Source organism: Neofelis nebulosa, chromosome 1, assembly GCF_028018385.1.
Source record: "Neofelis nebulosa isolate mNeoNeb1 chromosome 1, mNeoNeb1.pri, whole genome shotgun sequence".
NCBI classification, from domain to species: Eukaryota; Metazoa; Chordata; class Mammalia; order Carnivora; family Felidae; genus Neofelis; species Neofelis nebulosa.
The window spans coordinates 228664971-228683105 of NC_080782.1; the positions used below are offsets into that span (position 1 = coordinate 228664971).

Below are 18135 nucleotides of genomic sequence, written 5' to 3' on the forward strand. Positions count from 1 at the left end.
GTGGATGTGGCTGTTGGAGGGTGAGAGAGAAAATGGTCAGAGAGCTATGCTCTCCCCGGGAGTAACTAACACTCATGAGTTTAACAGTTTCAAAAACATTTCATATACATTATTTTAGTTAAACCTCATGCTAAATATGTAAGTTAAAATTGTTATCCAGGTTTGACAGGTGAGAAAACTGAGCAGTTGTTATTGGTCCAAGATCACATAGTCAGGCAGTGTTGGAAGTGTCCTTTCACCTTACCCTCTGCTCCCCCAAACCTGGGCACCCATGAATCATCTCCACAATGACATAGGCACACATTTAGGAATGAAATTATACAGTCTAATTTGTATCCTCTTCTGTGCAGGTCTCATGAGAGTTGTCTTAGAAAGCACTTTAAGAGATCTCCAACAAACAAAGAGCTGGATTTCTGGATTGCCTGGGCCTGGGCCTGGGATCCTTGGTTTAAAAAGAGTCACTGTCATAAACAGGTAAGAATTGAAGTGAAAAATAATGTATCTACAATGTGGAACAGGGCCTGCTTTGTTAGGGGTTAGTCATTTCCAGCAGATGAAATGGCATGGCCTGCTGGAGATTTCGTAAGTTGGAGGTCATGTTGACTTAATATACAAAATTGTTCAGAATTGCTGTTTTGTTTGGCAAGTTACTTTCTTTAATTTCCTTTAATATTTATTTATTTTTCAGGGAGCTGTATTGTATACATTCAGGGTTAGACTAAGGCACTGTGTGTACCTCAGGAAAGGTAACAATTTGGTGCCTTTAAAAAATTTTAAATTCTGGGGTTCCTGGGTGACTCAGTCGGTGAAACGTCCTACTTTGGCTCAGGTCATGATCTCACAGTTCGTGGGTTCGAACTCCGTGTCAGGCTCTGTGCTGACAGTGCAGAGCCCGGAGCCTGCTGTGAGTTCTGTGTCTCCCTCTCTCTCTCTCCCCCTCTGCTGCTCATGCTCTATCTCTGTCTCTCAAAAATAGATAAACATTAAAAAAATTAAATCCTTTAAATATATGGTTAACACTTATTTAGTGGAGCAGAAAGAAACTGCTTTTCTATCATAAAAGAAAAAGCTATACTAAATATACAGAACATAACATTTTAATTTATTTGGAGCTATCTTTCATAATTTTTCAGTTCATAATCAAATATAATAAGAGGCTAATATGTTCTGAGTTCTTATTATTTGCTGAGTACTGATTCCTTATATGATTTATCTCATTTCATGCTCACAACAGTCCAGTGTGGTAGGTACCATTATTATCCCCAATTTCCAAATGGTGAAAGTGAGATCCAGGTTTTGTAAAATGCCAAATGACACACAGTTTTTACCAAGTGGTAGAAATGGGATTTGATTTATACCAGTCTGCCTTGAGAGCCCACACACTTGCTGCCTAGAACCCCTGCCTCTTTGTAGTATTAGTCCCTCATGCTCACTAAGTGTAGCGGTCACATAATTATAGGTAAAAAGTCTAGTTCAAATTATGTTTAAACATTTTTTTCTGGTTCTCTTGCCAATAAAATTTTTTTCAGTTTTCTTTTGCTAGCTTTGGAATCAAAGAATGTCTTGGGAATCATATTAAAAGTTTTTCACTTGAGGGGTGCCTGGGTGGCTCAGTCAGTTAAGCATCCCACTCTTGATTTCAGCTAAGGTCATGATCTCAGCTCAGGTCTGTGGGATCAAACCTTCTGACTAGTTCTGCGCTGACAGCTCCGAGCCTGCTTGGGACGTTCATTTTCCGTTCTTTCTGCCCCTCCCTGGTGTGCTCTCTCTCTCTCTCTCTCTCTCTCTCTCTCTCTCAAAAATAAATAAAGTTAAAGAACGTTTTTCACTTCAGATGTTGAAATAGATACCTCATCTCCAGTAAACAGCATTAAGTGAGATACTATTTGGCATCAGAAATCTGCTGACCACAGTTGCCTATATGAATCTATTGTCAACATGCTGGCATCGGGGCTGGTGGTGTCTCCTGTAGGTACACATGCAACTTGCACAGAAGTAGGTCAGCTGAGGAGGAGTATTATAACTTCTACTGCATTATTACTGCCTCTACTACTATTATTCTATTTATTATTATTTCTATTATTGATTCACCTACAGGGTGCTATCTGGTTCAGAGGGAATAAGACAAGCGAGACTCACCTGAAACACGAGTTAACAGGCACCTACTGATAACAGTACTGTTTTGGCACCCCAGCAAACCTGCCCCAATGGTCTGCCCTTAATCTAGCTCTGTACAGATTTAACATATGAGAAAAAAAATACAGCTTTCTAGTCTCTAATGAGACCTTTCATTATTCAAATGTCAATCTGAAAAGTCAATAAAGCAAACCAAGGAGCGTTACTAATATTGAATTTGTGGATTGTAGCCTCTATATTCCATACAAAGGAAGGTAACTTGATTGTGTCTAGTAGTCTGGTGGTCAGATTATGTGACAGTGAAAAGAACCCTCTGTATGTATGTGCACTAAAGAAGAAAGGGGATCTTGATGGTGATTTGAAGTGAAAAGTGGTAAATGCTAATGGTGATCTGTCTGTAAATTGTATAAATCATCCCCAGTTGGCCCATTCCGTGTCTTTGTGACATTATAGTTCAGTGTTGATGAATGTTATATGGAATAGGCATGTGGCAGCATTTACAATGCAGAGAACTGAGCACTGTCTGTTTAAACATAGGCGCTACAGGAAACAGTTTGCATTATATCCTGACATCTGAATCATTACCCATCTGTTCCAGAAATTCCATTCAATTTCATAAACATTTGTTGAATACCTACTACGATCAGAGCAGAGCATTCTGCCAGATGCCTTAGTCATTATAAATATGAGTGAGCCATAGCCCCGGCCTGTCAGGGGAAATAAAACGTGTGCAGGAATAATCACAACACTGGACAAAATGAGAAGTCTGCATGATCTCTAGAGAGCTGTGGACATATAGGGAAAGCCTGCAGCTGGGATTAAAGAAGGTCCCACCAGGAAGTAATAGCACTGTGTAGTGGATAAAATAAGAGGGTCAGGAGTGAGAAGTAAGGGGTATTTCTGGTAGGGAAGAAAAAGAGGAAATGGTTGCAGTTGAGAGTGAGCAGAACATAGAGTGGTACTTAAAAGGAAGTGGGGATTCTAGGAAATAAAGCTTGAGAGCAAGTTCAAGTACAAACTGGAAATTAGATGCCAAGTCTTGGCTTCTGGACTTGAATTAAATCTAAGATACAAAAGTATACTTAATCTTGAATTGTTGTGGATTTTGAGTGTTACAGCTTGAGAAATTGACTATTTCGGCTTTTTGGAAAGTTAAAATCAAACTTGAGATGAATGAAAGCATGGTGAACAAGCTTTTAAACATAATACTTACTGAGGTTTCCTGGTTATAAATATTGAACTTAATATACTGAGTATTTTCCATTATCACTAAATATCCTTTATATGTTTTTGAGTGACTGCAAAGTATTTCAACATGTGGATGTACCTTAATTTTTTAAATTTAATTTCCTATTGTTCCATATTTATATTGCTTCTAATTTTCAGTTATTATAAATAAGGCTTTAATAAAAAATTCTAATGGTTAGTGTTTCTTTAGTGCTTGTAACATGTTAGGAACTATGTCAAACACTTTTTAAAAATGTGAGGTGAAATCCACGTAACATAAAATTAACTGTTTTAATGTAAACAATTCAGTGACATTTAATGTATTCACAACGTTGTGTTTATCCACCATCTCTGTCTAGTTCTAAAACAGTTCAAAACTGTTTCATTGCCTCAAAAGATAACTGCACCTTTGAGCAGTTACTCCTAATTCTTTTCTGCCCCAGCTCCTGGCAGATAAGTCTGCATCCTATTGATGGACTTACCAATTGTGAATTTGTCACATAAATGGAATCATACAGTAGGATTCTGCCTTCCATATCTGGCTTCTTCCACTTAGCATAACGTTTTGAGATTCATCCATGGTGTAGCATGTATTAGTCACTTCATTCCTTTTTATGGCTAAATAGTATTCCATTGTATGTGTATGCCATGATTTGTTTTTTCATTCATCTGCTAATGGACTTTTGTGTTTTTCCCAGGTTTTGGCTATTGGAAATGGTGCTATTATGAATTTGCATGTATTTGTGCTTGTTTGTGTACTTGTTTTCAGTTCTCTTGGGTATATACCTTAGAGAATTGTTGGGTCATATTGGATCATATGGTAATTCTACATTTAACTTTTTTTTAAATTATAAAGTACATTATTTTACTTATTTATTTATTTATTTTTATTGTAATATATTTTATTGTCAAGTTAGCTAACACACAGTGTATACTGTGTGCTCTTGGTTTCAAGAGTAGATTCCTGTGATTCATCACTTACATACAACACCCAGTGCTCATCCCAACAAGTGCCCAGAAATTCCCAACTGCTTTCCACAGCACCTGGAACATTTTACATCCCTATCAGTGATGTGTTAGTGTTCCAATTTTTCTATATCCTTGATAACACTATTTTCTTTCTTTCTTTCTTTCTTTCTTTCTTTCGTTCTTTCTCTCTCTCTCTCTCTCTCTTTTTTTTTTTTTTTGTTATCACCACCCTTGTGGGTATGAGTGGTTTCTTGTCATATTGATTTGCATTTCCCTAATGACTTATGATGCTGAAAATCTTTTAATGTGCTTGTTGGCCATTTGTATATATTCTCTGGAGAAATGTCTGTTTAAATCCCTTGCCAATTTTAATTAGGTTTTTATTTTTTTTTATTATTGAGTTGTAAGAGGTTTTTTAATATATTCTGGATACTAAATCTTATCAGCTGTATGATTTGCAGATATTTTCTCAGTTCTGTATATTGTCTTTTCACTTTCTTTATGTCCTTTGATGCATAAAAATTTTTAATTTAGACAAAGTCCAACTTACTATTTTTTCTTTTATTGCTCACTTACAATTTTGGTGTCATATCTGAGAATCCATTGTCAAACCCAAAATAATAAAGATATACTCCTATCTTCTCTTCTAATAGTTTTGTAGTTTTAGCTCTTGCATTTTTGTTAATGATTCATTGTGAGTTAATTTTTGTATATAGTGTGAGGTAAGGATTTGTTTGCATGTGGATAGCTGGTTGTCCTAGTACCATTTGTAGATGAAACTGTTGTTTCTCCATCGCATGGTCTCACTATCCTTGTCAAAAATTAATTTGACCTGGATATATGGGTTTATTTCTGGGCTCTTAATTCTATTCTATTGAACTGTTTGTCTATATGCAATACCACCTTGTTTTAGTGACTGTAGCTTTGTGTTTTGCTTTATTATTATTAATTATTATTACTTTTAGGGAGAGAGCATGAGTGGGGAAGAGGGGCAGAGGGAGAGAGAGAGAGAGACAGAGAGAGAGAGAGAGAGAGAGAGAGAGAGAGAGAGAGAGAGAGAGAGAATCTTGAGCAGGCTCCATAATCACCATGGAGTTTTCTAACTTTTTTTCTATTTCAAGATTGTTTTGGCTATTCAGAGCCCCCTTCAAATCCATACGAGTTTGAGGATTCATTTCATTTCTCTCCCAAAAATCTGTTGGGATTTTGATAGAGATTGCTTTGAGTCTGTAGATCAATTTGGGTAGATTTTTATATTAATAATATTAAGTGTTTCAATTCATGAACATGAGCTGTCTTTCTTTTTATTTAAGTCTTCCTTAATATCTTTCAGTGGTGCTTTGTAGTTTTCAATGTGTAAGACTTTCACCTCTTTGTTAAAGTTATTCCTAGGTATTTTATTCTTTCGGATACTATTATAAATGGAATTGTTTTCTTAATTTTCTTTTCAAATTAATCATTCCCAGTGTATAGAAAGACAAATGATTATATGTTGATCTTGTACTCTGCAGCCTTGCTGAATCTATTTATTAGTGCACATAGTTTTTTGTGGCTTCTTTGGTATTTTCTATATGTAGGATTATGTCATCTGTCAATAGAAATATTTTTACTTCTTTCTTTACAATTTGGATGTCTTTTTTTTTTCCCCCTTCCTAACTGCTTTGGCTAGGACTTCTAATTTCATGTTGAATAGCAGTGGTAAAACAGGGCATCCTTTTCTTGTTTCTACACTTAGGGTAAAATATTTCAGTCTTTTACCATTGAATATCATGCTACGAGTTTCTCATGTATGGCCTTTATCATGTTGAGCAAGTTCTCTTCTATTCCTAGTTTTATGAGTGTTTTTATCATGAAAGGGAATTGAATTTTGTCAAATGCTTTTTTCTGTGAGAATTGAGATCATATAGTTTTTTCCTTCTTTCTATTACTATGATGTATTATATTGATTGATTTTCTTATGTTGAACCACCCTGGGCCAGGCACTTAAAAATGAATTATCATACTTAATCCTCATAGTTACCTGTGAGAGGTGGGTAATATTTTTTCCTTTTTAATAATTGCTTTTTTATTTTATTTATTTTTTTATTATGAAATTTGTTGTCAAATTGGTTTCCATACAACACCCAGTGCTCATCCCAATAGGTGCCCTCCTCAATACCCATCACGCACCCACCTCTCCCTCCCTAATAATTGCTTTTTTAAAAGCATGTTATGGTTAAATTACACTCCCAGTTTTGCACAGCTTGCAGGCCAGAATCATGCATCTGATTTTAGAATCTATACTCTTAATCATTATGCCAATCAAGGAATGTTTCTGTACATGAATATTTATTCTCTCAAAAATTTTATTATATATATTTTTATATTTATATTAAATATTTATATATTATAATAAAATACATATCTATCTATATATCTACCTATCTATACGCACACACTCTGTGCTAAACACAATTCTAGGCACTGGGAATACAAAAATAAAAAAATAAAAATAGAAATTTTACTTTATGGAGCTTAGTTTGTCTATTTCCTTTCCTCCCACTGACTTCTTTACTGAACCCTTCAAGAAGCCAGTGATTTGCTAAATGTCACTGTAGAGTTGTTTGTGTTTTTTCAAGTTTTATATAAATGGAATCATACAGTATATACATTTTTTGCTTAACTCATCATAATTTCTTTAATCCATTGTAATTATTTTGAGACTTATCTTGTTATTGCATATATCAATAGTTAATTCCTTTTTCTTGCTGAGTAGTAGTCTATTTTATGGATATACCACAATTTGTTTACAATTCATTCATTGAAGGACATTTGGGTATTTTCATTTTTTGATGATTGCAAATAAAGCTGCTATAAAACTGTGTATAGGTCTTTGCATAAATGTATGTCTACATTTCCTTTGGAAAAAACCTAGGAGTAGAATTGTTGGGTCATTTGTTAAGTGTGTTTTTATTTTATAAGAAACTGCCAAGCTGGTTTACAAAGTAGCTGTGCTATTATGCATTTCCACCAATAGTTTTTGAGAATTCCACTTGGTCTGCATGTTTGCCAGTACTTGTTAGGGTCAGTTGTTTTAGTTTTAGCCATTCCAATAAGTGTGTATGGTGTCTTGTGGGCTTTGTTTGCATTTTCTAATGGTTAGTGGGATGTCAAAGCATTTTTTCATGTGCTTATTTATTTACTACCTGTATATCCTCTTTGGTGAAGAATCTGTTCAGAAATTTTACCAGTTTTTCAATTGAGTTGTTTGTTTTCTTTTGATGAAGTTTTAGAGCTTTTAAAAATATATTCTGGATATAGATCATTTTCAAGTATGTGCTTTTTAAAAATGTTTTTATTTATTTCTATGACAGAGTTATTTTATGAACAGGGGAGGGACAAAGAGAGGAGGAGGACAGAGCATCTGAAGCTGGCTCTGTGCTGACAGCAGCGAGCCTAATGCAGGGCTTGAACTCAAACCCATGAGATCATGACCTGACCCAAAGTCGTATGCTCAACCGACTGAGCCACCCAGGTGCCTCAGGTATGTGCTTTATAAATATCTTACCCACTAGGTGGCTTGCTCATTTATTCTCTTAATATATCTTTTGATGAATAAATACTTCAATTTTAATAATGTCAGATTTGTTGATTTTTAAAGTTTTATGTATTGTGCTTTTATTGTCCTATCTAGAAACTCTTGTTTAATCCAAGATGACAAATACTTTTCTTCTATGTTTTTGTCTAAAAGTTTTAGAGTTTTGGGTGTTACATTTAGGTTTATGACCCATGTTGAGTTAATTTTTGTATATAGTGCAAGTTATGGATTGAAGTTCATTTTTTTTTCCGTATGGATATTCAGTTGTTCCAGTACCATTTGTTGAAAGCAGTACTTTCTCCACTGAATTGTCTTGGCATCACTATTGAAAATTAGTTGTTCAAATATGTGTGGGCCTCTTTCTGGATGCTGTTATGTTTGTTTGACTTGTTAGTCTTATGTCAATACCACAGTGCCTTAATTACTGTAGCTTTATCGTAAGTCTTGAAATCGGGTAGTTTCAAGTCCTGCAACATTTTTTTTTTTTCAAGATTTCTTTGGCTATTCTTGGTTTTTCACACCGCATACAAATTTTAGAATCGGCTTGTCAATTTTTACCCAAAAAAACCTGCTGGTATTTTGGTGAAGATTGCATTGAATCTATAGATAGATTCTTTGGGAATCTTTGGGAATTCTTGGGGAAGAATTGACATTTTTATAAAGTTAACTTTTCTGACCTCTGAACAAGAACGTAACTATTTATTTAGATCTTTAATTTCTCTCTGCAATGTTTTGTATTTTTCAGTGTATAAATTATTCGCATTTTTTTTCAGATTTATCCTTAAGTATTTCATATTGATTGATGCTATTAGAAATATTTGAAATTTTAATTTCCAATATTTTATCTCTACTATATAGAAATATAATTGATTTCTGTATATTGATCTCATATCCATTAACATTGCTAAACCCACTTACTAGTTTTAGCAGCTTTTTTAGTCAATTCCATTGGAGTTTTATATATATGGTCATTTTGGCTGCAAAAAGCTTTACTTCCTTTCCCATAGGGATGCCTTTTTTCCCCCTGCCTAATTGTACTGGCAAGAACCTCCAGTACAATGTTGAATAGAAATGACGAGAGTGGCCATCTTTTTCTTATTCCTGATCTTACTGGGAAAATATTCTGTCTTTCACCATTAAGTATGATATTACTTGTATGTTTTTCATAGATGACCTTTATCAGGGTCAGGAAGTTCACTTTTATTCCACATTTGCTGGGAGGAATGAATGTTGGATTTTGTCAAATGCTTTTTCTATGTCTATTTAAATCATCATATAATTTTGTTTTGTTTCTTAGTTAATTTTTTTCTTAGTTAATGTGGTGAATTACATCACTTGCTTTTGTATAAGTCAACCTTAGGTGCCTAGCATAAACCCCATGGTCATAGTTTTTATATTCTGTTGGATTTGATTTGTTAAAAATTTTAAATAATTTTTATATCTATGTTCATGAGGGATATTGGCCTATAGTTTTTTCTTGTGATGTATATATGTAGTTTTGGTATCAGAGTAATGCTGACCTCATAGAATGAATTGGTAGTTATTCCTTTCTCTTCAGTTTTCTGAAGATGTCATATAAAATTTTTATTTTTTTTCTTCTGTAAATATTTGGTAGAACTCATCAGTGTTCTCACATGGACCTGCACCCTTCTTTGTGGGTAGATTAATTAAAACCTCACTGTCTTCAATATACAATAGAGCTAGTTAGGTTATATATTTCTTCTTGAGAGAGATTTTCTGATTTTTATCCTTCCAGAATTTGTTCATTTCCTCTAACTTTTCAAGTTTATTGGCATAAGGTTGTTCATTATATTCCTTTATTATGCTTTTAATGTCTGTAGAAATTGTAGTGATGTTACCTCCTTCATTCCTGACATTTGTGACCTGTGTCTTCTCTCTCTTTTTCCTAATCACTCTGGCTAGAGGTTTATACCAATTTTAGTCACCTCAAAAAAATCAATATTTGATTCTATTGATTTTCTCTATGGTTTTTCTATTTCTTATTTCATTGACTCTGCCCCACCCCCGCCGCCCCGATCTTTACTATTTCCTTTTGCTTAGTTTGATTTTCATTTGCTCCTCTTTTCCTTATTTCTTAAAGTGGATGCTGAAGTCATTGATCTGAGGCATTTCTTCTTTTCCAATGTAAGTATTTGGTACTAAAACTTCCCCCTGGGTATTGCTTTAGTAATACTCCACAAAATCTGATATGCTGTGTTTTCATGTTCATTCAGTTCAGAATAGTTTCTTATTTCTTTTTTGATTTATTCTTTGACCTATGGGTTATTTAGAAATATGTTACTTAGTTTCAACATATTTGGGGATTTTCTAGAATTTTTCTATTTTGATTTTTAATTTAATTCCTGTGTTAGAGTACACATTTTATATGACTTGAATTATTATAAATTGGTTAACCTGTTGTATAGCCTAGAATATGGTCTATCTTGGTAAATGTTCTGTTTGTATTTGAAAAGAATGTATATTCTGCTGTTATTGGGTACTGTGTTCTATGAGTTAAGTCAAGTTGGTTGATAGTATTGCTTAATTCTTTTATACCCTTGCTGATTTTCTGTCTTGTTCAGTAACCTCTTACTCTGCAATAGATAATCCATTGTTGATGCTATTTGGTAAATTCTCACTTCAGGCATTGTAGCTTACAATTCTAGAAATTCTATGTGGGTCCTTTTTTCTATATGTCTCTCAGTTTTTGAATGTATGGAATACATAATAACTATTTTTACACTTTTTTCTGGAGAAAGTAAAGAAAGCTTCCCTGAGACCTAAAGCATAAGTAGACATTTGCTATGTGAAGGAAGAAGAAAAGCAGTAGAATGCAGGGAAAAAAAAATCAGATTCCAAGCAGAATAAATAGCATGTGTAAACGCCCTAAAACAGGAAGGAATTTGGAATTTTCAAGGAATATAGACAAGGTCAGAATGTATGGATTGGATCAGAATTGTGAAGAGTGGAAGAGTAAAGAAAGATGTGCTTGGGAAGAATGAAGGCAGCAGATGATACAAGTCCTTCTATGCTTGTATCTCAGTCAGCAGTGGGCTACATTATGCTGTGATAACAAATATCCCCCAAATTTTAATGACTCAGAACAATAAAAGGTTATTTCCTGCTCATGTCACATATCCGTAGGAAGGTGATTGAGACCCTGCACCACATCTTCATTTGGGATCAAAGGAACAACTCCTAACTGGTACATACCAGCCTCAAAAGGGAAAGGAAAAGAACCTTGGTGAGCTACCATATAGCTTTGAAATCATCTGTCTGGAACTGGCATATTCACTTCTACTCACATTGCATCAGACATAGCAAGTTTCACGGCTAAGCTAAATGTCAGTGGGATGGGAGGAACAGCAAATATTTGGTAACAATAATACAATCTACTTAGGGGCGTCTGGGTGGCTCAGTCAGTTAAGCATCGGACTCTTGATGCTGGCTCATCGTGATCTCGTGGTTGTGAGATTGAGCCCTGTGTTGGGTTCTGTGCTAAGCATGGAGCTGCTTGGAATTTTCTCTCTCCCTCTCTCTCTGCCCCTCCCCTGCTCATGCTCTCTCTCTCAAAATAAATAAACTTTAAAATAAAAAAAGACTTACTCCCTTTAAAATAATAATAATAATAATAATAATAATAAATAATAAAAATAATAATGCAATCTACTTAATAACACAAAGGATTTTGATCTTTATCTGAAGAACAGTGGAAAAACCAGCTTCAGATGAAGTTTAAGCACTATATCTGTTAAGATTAGTCTTTATTTTTAGAAAAAAAAATAAAAGTCACTTAAAGTCAGAGAAATAAGTTGGATAATCATAGTAAATAACATTGCATCAAAAAATAGGAAAAAATTTATAAAAGTAAAATTGATTTTCTGTGAAATTAATATAAAACTATGATAGCATAATTGCAATGATTATAACTGCCCAGCATAACTATCTTAAAAGGAATGACAATCATTTGCATATGTAGCTTCTGATGTTTGTTTTTAAAAACTCATTACTTTAATAGTATCTTGAGCACTGTATTCTGATGACTGTTTAATAGACTTAGAGCACATTGTAAAACTGAATTTTATACTGCAATTACACTGAATGTTATTTAATCTTTTTTGCAATATAAACAATGGTGGATTTGAGAGTATTAGTGTTTTTGTCCTAGTGCCTCAAGAGAAGGAACAAGCAAGCACCCAGAGAGCTAAGCCAACCCTCAGACACAGCTAGATGTGATCCTTTGAAGCCAGAATTCCACCTTGTTCTAGGGTTTGAAAGAACACCAGGCCTCTGGAGGAAATCTCCTTAATGGGGATGGGGTCTGTGACAGTGAAATCAGGGATAAAGAAAATCTAAATCTGACATTATTTCTCTTTAAGGAAACAAGTCTTGCCTTTCAGTGACCATCTGTATGCCGAGTTCACGTCCATGTCCCAGCAGAGAAAAATGCATGGAAGGCAGAAGGCATCCTTCTGTAGCTCTGAGATTAGGTCCAGTGTCCATAATACTGTTTATAGCTCTACGTTAGTACATGCCAGATAACTTAAGTGATATGTGAATGTGACTTACTTCCCCATAGACCGTGAATTCCTTAATGGTAGGAACAGTGTTTTATCCAGCTTTGTATCCACCACCTAGCATAGTGCCTGGCAGATACTCAGTCAAACAGATATAGGAAGAGAAGGCCATTGATCTAGCCATTTGTTCCTATGAACAAGCTTGGCAGTGGCTCCATTAGAAGTGAGAGACTTTCAAGACTCTTTTGGTAAAGTCCAGGAAGAGCTCCAGACGGATGCTCAGCATGAAGAAGGCAGCAAGCCAGGAGGTGTGCTGGCAGGAAGCTACATCCAGAGACTCACCTGAGAGAAGCTCCTGCCAGCAGAATGGGCAGCAAAACCCACAGGAGAGACCCACAGATGAAAGCAGGAGAGCCTGAGCCAAAACTGGGAGGACGTTGGAAACCTTGAAAGAAAGGCCTCAGACTCTATCATTCATTGCTTTTTGCTTGATATTAGATGTTTCTTTCATGCCTTGTGACTAGTATGTTTGCCAGGAGAAGAGCCCTGGGTTCTCCAGAAACCTAGGTTCTTCAGGATTTTAGATGGGCATTAGAACCAAGAAAATGATGACTCTCTCTCCGGTTGAACCTGAGCATATCAGGCTCTGAGCTCCTTATTGGGGGCACCGTATCTTACTCATAGTCACCTCCAACATGAAGTGACAGGAGCAAAGTCTGTGTGCCATAAGTACATATGGAGGATGGCCTCAAATAATATCTTGTATAATTATTACAGCTATGCCCTGATTAACTCATGCATGTATATTCAATATGAACTCTGTTAGTAACTTATCTCCCATCTGTTTCATAAAAGGAAAAGAAAACTAATCAGTTATGCTTGGATTCTGAGGAGTTTTGCTGGTTTTTAGAGCCTAGTAAATGTAAACTTTCGAGAGCTTCATTCTTTCTCCAGGAGTGGTAACCACCTAGGCCTTCTGCTTCTAGTTTGTAAATTCATTGTCTCCCAATTCTGGACCATGACTCAGACCATTAGCAAGTCATTGTTTATGTTAATAGGTGTTAGGCAAACTGTGATCCTATAGGCAAATAAACAGGGAAATCTGGGTCAAACAGCTAAACCGGGAAGTATCTTTATTGTGGGCCTCCTTAGAATCTCTAACATGTTAGAATCTCTAATAAGAGAGTGGGCATGCATCATTTCTCAACTTATGTGACCTCATAACCCTTCCCTTGCAGATATCTCCTAGAAATAATGTCCTGCTTAGCCTGTTTTGGGATTTCTTGGAAAGTGGGAGCCAGGAGCTTCAAGTAAGGCACTCTCATATGCACTCAGCTCTGCCTTTGGGAATGATACAGGCCACGCTGAGCCATGGCCACAGAACAGACCTTGCATCATTACTGTAGATGACTTTGGGTGCACCTCTCTGGGGTTTAGTTCCTCTTTTTGAGACATAAAGAAGTTAGATACCTCTGGACAATATCTAAAGTCACATCTATTCTGTTGTTCTGTGATATTCCATCCTGAACTTTGACAGGAAGACATTACCAAAACAATAGCATTCTTCATATCTCAAGGACAACACATAAGAAAATTTAAGCTCCCTTAGTGCTGTAGCAATTTCTGTGATTGCTTCACTCCCTGTGCTACCCCCAAGAGGACAGATTGGGGTTTTGCTCCATTTTGCTGATAGGTGATAGGCACCTTACAGTTGGCTCTGTCTTGTTGTTCCAACCTTCTCCCCAACCATCCAGTCCTTCTACCCTTCTTCCCATGCTACAGCAACCTATTCATCCTTCTCTTCTTGAAATACCTTTCCTTTCCCTTCTGCCTCTGGCAACCCCTACTTATCCTTCCAAATATCACATCATCTATGAACCCCACCCTGACTTTCCTGGGAAGAGTCAGAGTGCCCCAAGCACCACAACATTTTGAGCATTTTCGTGGTGTGTACCAAGTGCAATGTACTTGTATTATCCTTGCTCAGATAATGATAGGCTCTTGATCAGTGTTGAACATTGATAAGAATTTCTGGCTTCCAGGTTCAATGAACAAAAGACGTTTCTAGTCTCATGGTGTCTAATATGAGGACCCCACTTTACAACATAAGACTAATACCTGGGCATCTATAGTTGACTGCCACATTCTAATAAAGGGACAGCCACCCAGGTAATTTGTCACATTCTAGTCTGGAATTTGAACATTGAATCAATGAGCAAAAACTCTGAAAACAATACGAGTTAATTAATGAAAATCACAGTGACCTGAGCATACCAGTGGCAGAGCAAGACTAATATCCTATTTTATTAGCCTTAGTTATAGGTTCCTGAAACTGCTAGAACCACCTTAATTACTGCCTGTTTTCAAGTATTGTTCTCTATCCTTCTCACTGATGCTATGAACTCCTGATAAACTTAAGCTAGACTAGAACCTGATTCTGTGTTGCCACCAAAAAATTATGACACAAGGAGACAGGAGGAGGTCCAGTGGGGCATTCACAATTAGAATGATGAATGTTCTGGATTTGCATATGAAACTGAAGGTTCAGGGGCGCCTGGGTGGCTCAGAGTCTTGGTTTTGGCTTGGGCCATGATCTCATGGTTTGTGGGTTCCAGCCCCGCAGTGGGCTCTGCACTGACAATAAGGAGCCTGCTTGGAATTCTCTCTCTCCCTCTCTCCCTGTCCCTCCCCCCACCAAAGTAAATAAATAAAAACATTTTAAAAAAGAAACTGAAGATTCAAATCTATGAGAGTAGAGAAATAATCATTTTTTCAAAAGCATAGAGAACCTGTAGTGATTAATACAATTGCCATGTATTTTTTAAATTAGTGGATACTAAAGATTCAATTGCAATTCTCTGGAGGATTGTAAAATTTTTTGACGTTAAAAAGAAATTATTGCCTTGAGTTGGAAAATGTTTTTATGCAACACCAAAAGCATAATCCATACATAAAAGAGGGGAAAAAAGCAACAAAAGTTGCTTTACCAAAATTAAAACTTTCTTCTCTATAAAGAATACTTCAATAAAATGAAAAAACAAGCTACAGACTGGGAGGAAAATATTTGCTCATCACATCTCTGACAAAAGACTTGTATCCAGAATATATAAAGAACCCTCAAAACTCAACAATAAGAAAACAAAAATCCCATTAAAAATAGACAAAAAATCTGAACAGATATTTCATCAAAGAAGATATACAGAAGGCAAATAAACACACGGAAAAATGCTCAGTGTCATTAGCCACAGGGAAATACAACTTAAAACTACAATGAGGTACCACCATACTCCAATCAGAAAGCCTAAAGTATAAAGAAACTGACAATGCCAAGCACTGACAAGGATGCAGAGCAAACAGAATTCTCATATATAGTTAGAGGGAATACAAAATTGTACAGCTATCTTGGGAAATGGTTTGGCAGTATCTTATTACCATGTTAAAAATGCCGTTACCAAGTGAACCAGTAGTCCTTATTTCTGGGCATTTACCTAAAGGAAACAAAAACTTACGTTCACATAAAAACTCATATGTGAATGTTTATAATTAGCTTTATTCATAACCGGCTACAACTAAAAACCACCCAAATTTCCATCAACAGGTGAAGGGAAAATCAAATTGTGGTACGTACATGTAATGGAATACTACTTAGCAAGGCGAGATATGAAATATTCATACATGGAACAACATGGATGAATCTCAGGAGCATTTTGCTAAGTGAAAGAGGCCAGACCCAAAAGGCTACATACTATATGACATTCTGGAAAAGGCAAAACTATACAGACAGAAAATAGATCAGTTGTTGCCATGGGGAGTTGACTCCCAAGGGACAGCAAAGGGAATTTTTGGAGGTGATGAAACTGATCTCTATCATGTTGGATACGTGACTCTATATTATTAAACACCCATAAAACTATACCCCAGAAAGAGTAAATTTTGCTATATGAAACTTAAAAAATAAGTTTTAAAAAAAGATCTTTGTTTATGAAGGCCAGGGCGTTTTTGAAGGGTGAGGAAAGCTGATCCTTGTCAAAACAGTAAAAATTAAGAAAAACGAGTTATAATATTTAGGTCACATTAATGTTGATATAATTACAAATAAAAATACATGCTACAGAATTCACAAAACTTTGGGACTTTCTGTATACCATAATTAAAACACTAGCACTTTTTACAGAGTTCCTAGCGTTTGTTTAAACCCTGATAGAACACATGGTTTGTTGAATTTCATTTTCATGGTTGATCAGAAAAGCCCTATATTCTTCTATGTGGATCACAAACAGAATCCTCTCCTTACCCATGTAGAATTCAAGGTAAAATGTTTGAAATTTTGTTTACGTGATCTTTTCACTGGTTTTCTTTTCTTGTAAAGGTTTTTTAAATCAGAGAACAAGTCTGAAGTTTGTATCAGTTGAAAGGATCATTTTATTGGGGCTTCACTGAAGTGAAGCTGTTGCACTTTCCTTGGAATGAAAGTGTTTCTTCATGGTAGAAGCTTATCGATCAGAGCACCGGGTGCCCAATGATTTTATGAGAGCAAAATCATCTTGCTTTAAAACAAAGTTAAAAATCAATTTATTGAAAGATGGACACACTACTGAGTATTTGAGGACAAATTAAAATTTGGACTCCTTTTGCATTCATGAACAAATGTTACGTTTTTAAATTAATGAAAAGAAAAACTACTTCTTTAATATGACATGAACTCTCCTTGTAAAATTTGTAGATGAAACTGAAGCAATGAAGTGTTTCCAAATTAGTAAGCCATTCTGTTAATGAGGATGCCCATTAGGAGTGCCATTCCTGCTCAGGGTCACCTATTACACTGAAACTTTCCAAATATATTTCATTTCAGCCCTTGAACACCTCACAGCACCAGCATGATACATGTTTTCTTGTGTCTTAGGCTTCCTGTGCTACCGGAGTTAGAGCAACGTTTACTTTTCAGCAAATACAACATCCCTTCTAAGCACAACCATTTCTGTCCCAAGGGAAACAAGTGCTGCTGAGTCCAAGCTGAGAACCAAATTATTCTGTAAGATAGGATCATGCATTGTAGAAAAAAAAAAAAAAAACTTATTCAGTCAGATTTTCTGTTTTTGTCAATAGAACAAAGTAGAGAGTTTTGAAAGCTAATTGGTTTCTTTTCAGGTCCCTTGGATACGTTTTTTTTTACTTGGATATATAAAGTGGTTTCCCAAAAGCTCTAATTTGGCACTAAAACAGGAAACCTGCCTGGCTGAACATTCAGGACAGTAAATCAAGATGGGATAATATTCTAGAGGTTGTCCCCACAACCGAGAACACAAGGAAGGACTCTCGGGAGGCATTAACTCACACCTTCAACAATAACCAAAGCCAGTGGAACAGGTGACATGACACAAGAGAGTAAGGACGTCATCTGCGGTTCTGCGGTTCTCCCCCAAATACCAAGATGATTGTGTATGTTCAATCAACGCTTGCTGACATGAGTCAGTGCAACCCATTCCTCACGTGTTCTGTACTTTTAGAGATAATCATAATGGCTAACATTTATCTCATGTTTATTCTCTGGTAGGCTTTGCAGGCATTTTCTTATTTAATACCCACATCAACACCAGAGAAATTAATGCTAATATCATCCCCTTTTATAGATGAGAAAATGTGTCCTGAGAGATTAAATCATATGCCCGACATCAAAACATGGGTATGTGCTGGTGACAGTATGAGAAT

The 18135-nt window shown here is 35.8% G+C and overlaps 1 long non-coding RNA gene across 1 annotated transcript; it reads left to right on the plus strand.

Annotated features, from left to right (window-relative positions):
* Nucleotides 1-351: 351 nt before the first annotated feature.
* On the plus strand, nt 352-10065 carry LOC131498140 (uncharacterized). The gene is made up of 3 exons (XR_009255313.1): nt 352-474; nt 7686-7855; nt 10011-10065. It is a non-coding gene; the product is annotated as an uncharacterized LOC131498140 (long non-coding RNA).
* Nucleotides 10066-18135: the final 8070 nt, after the last annotated feature.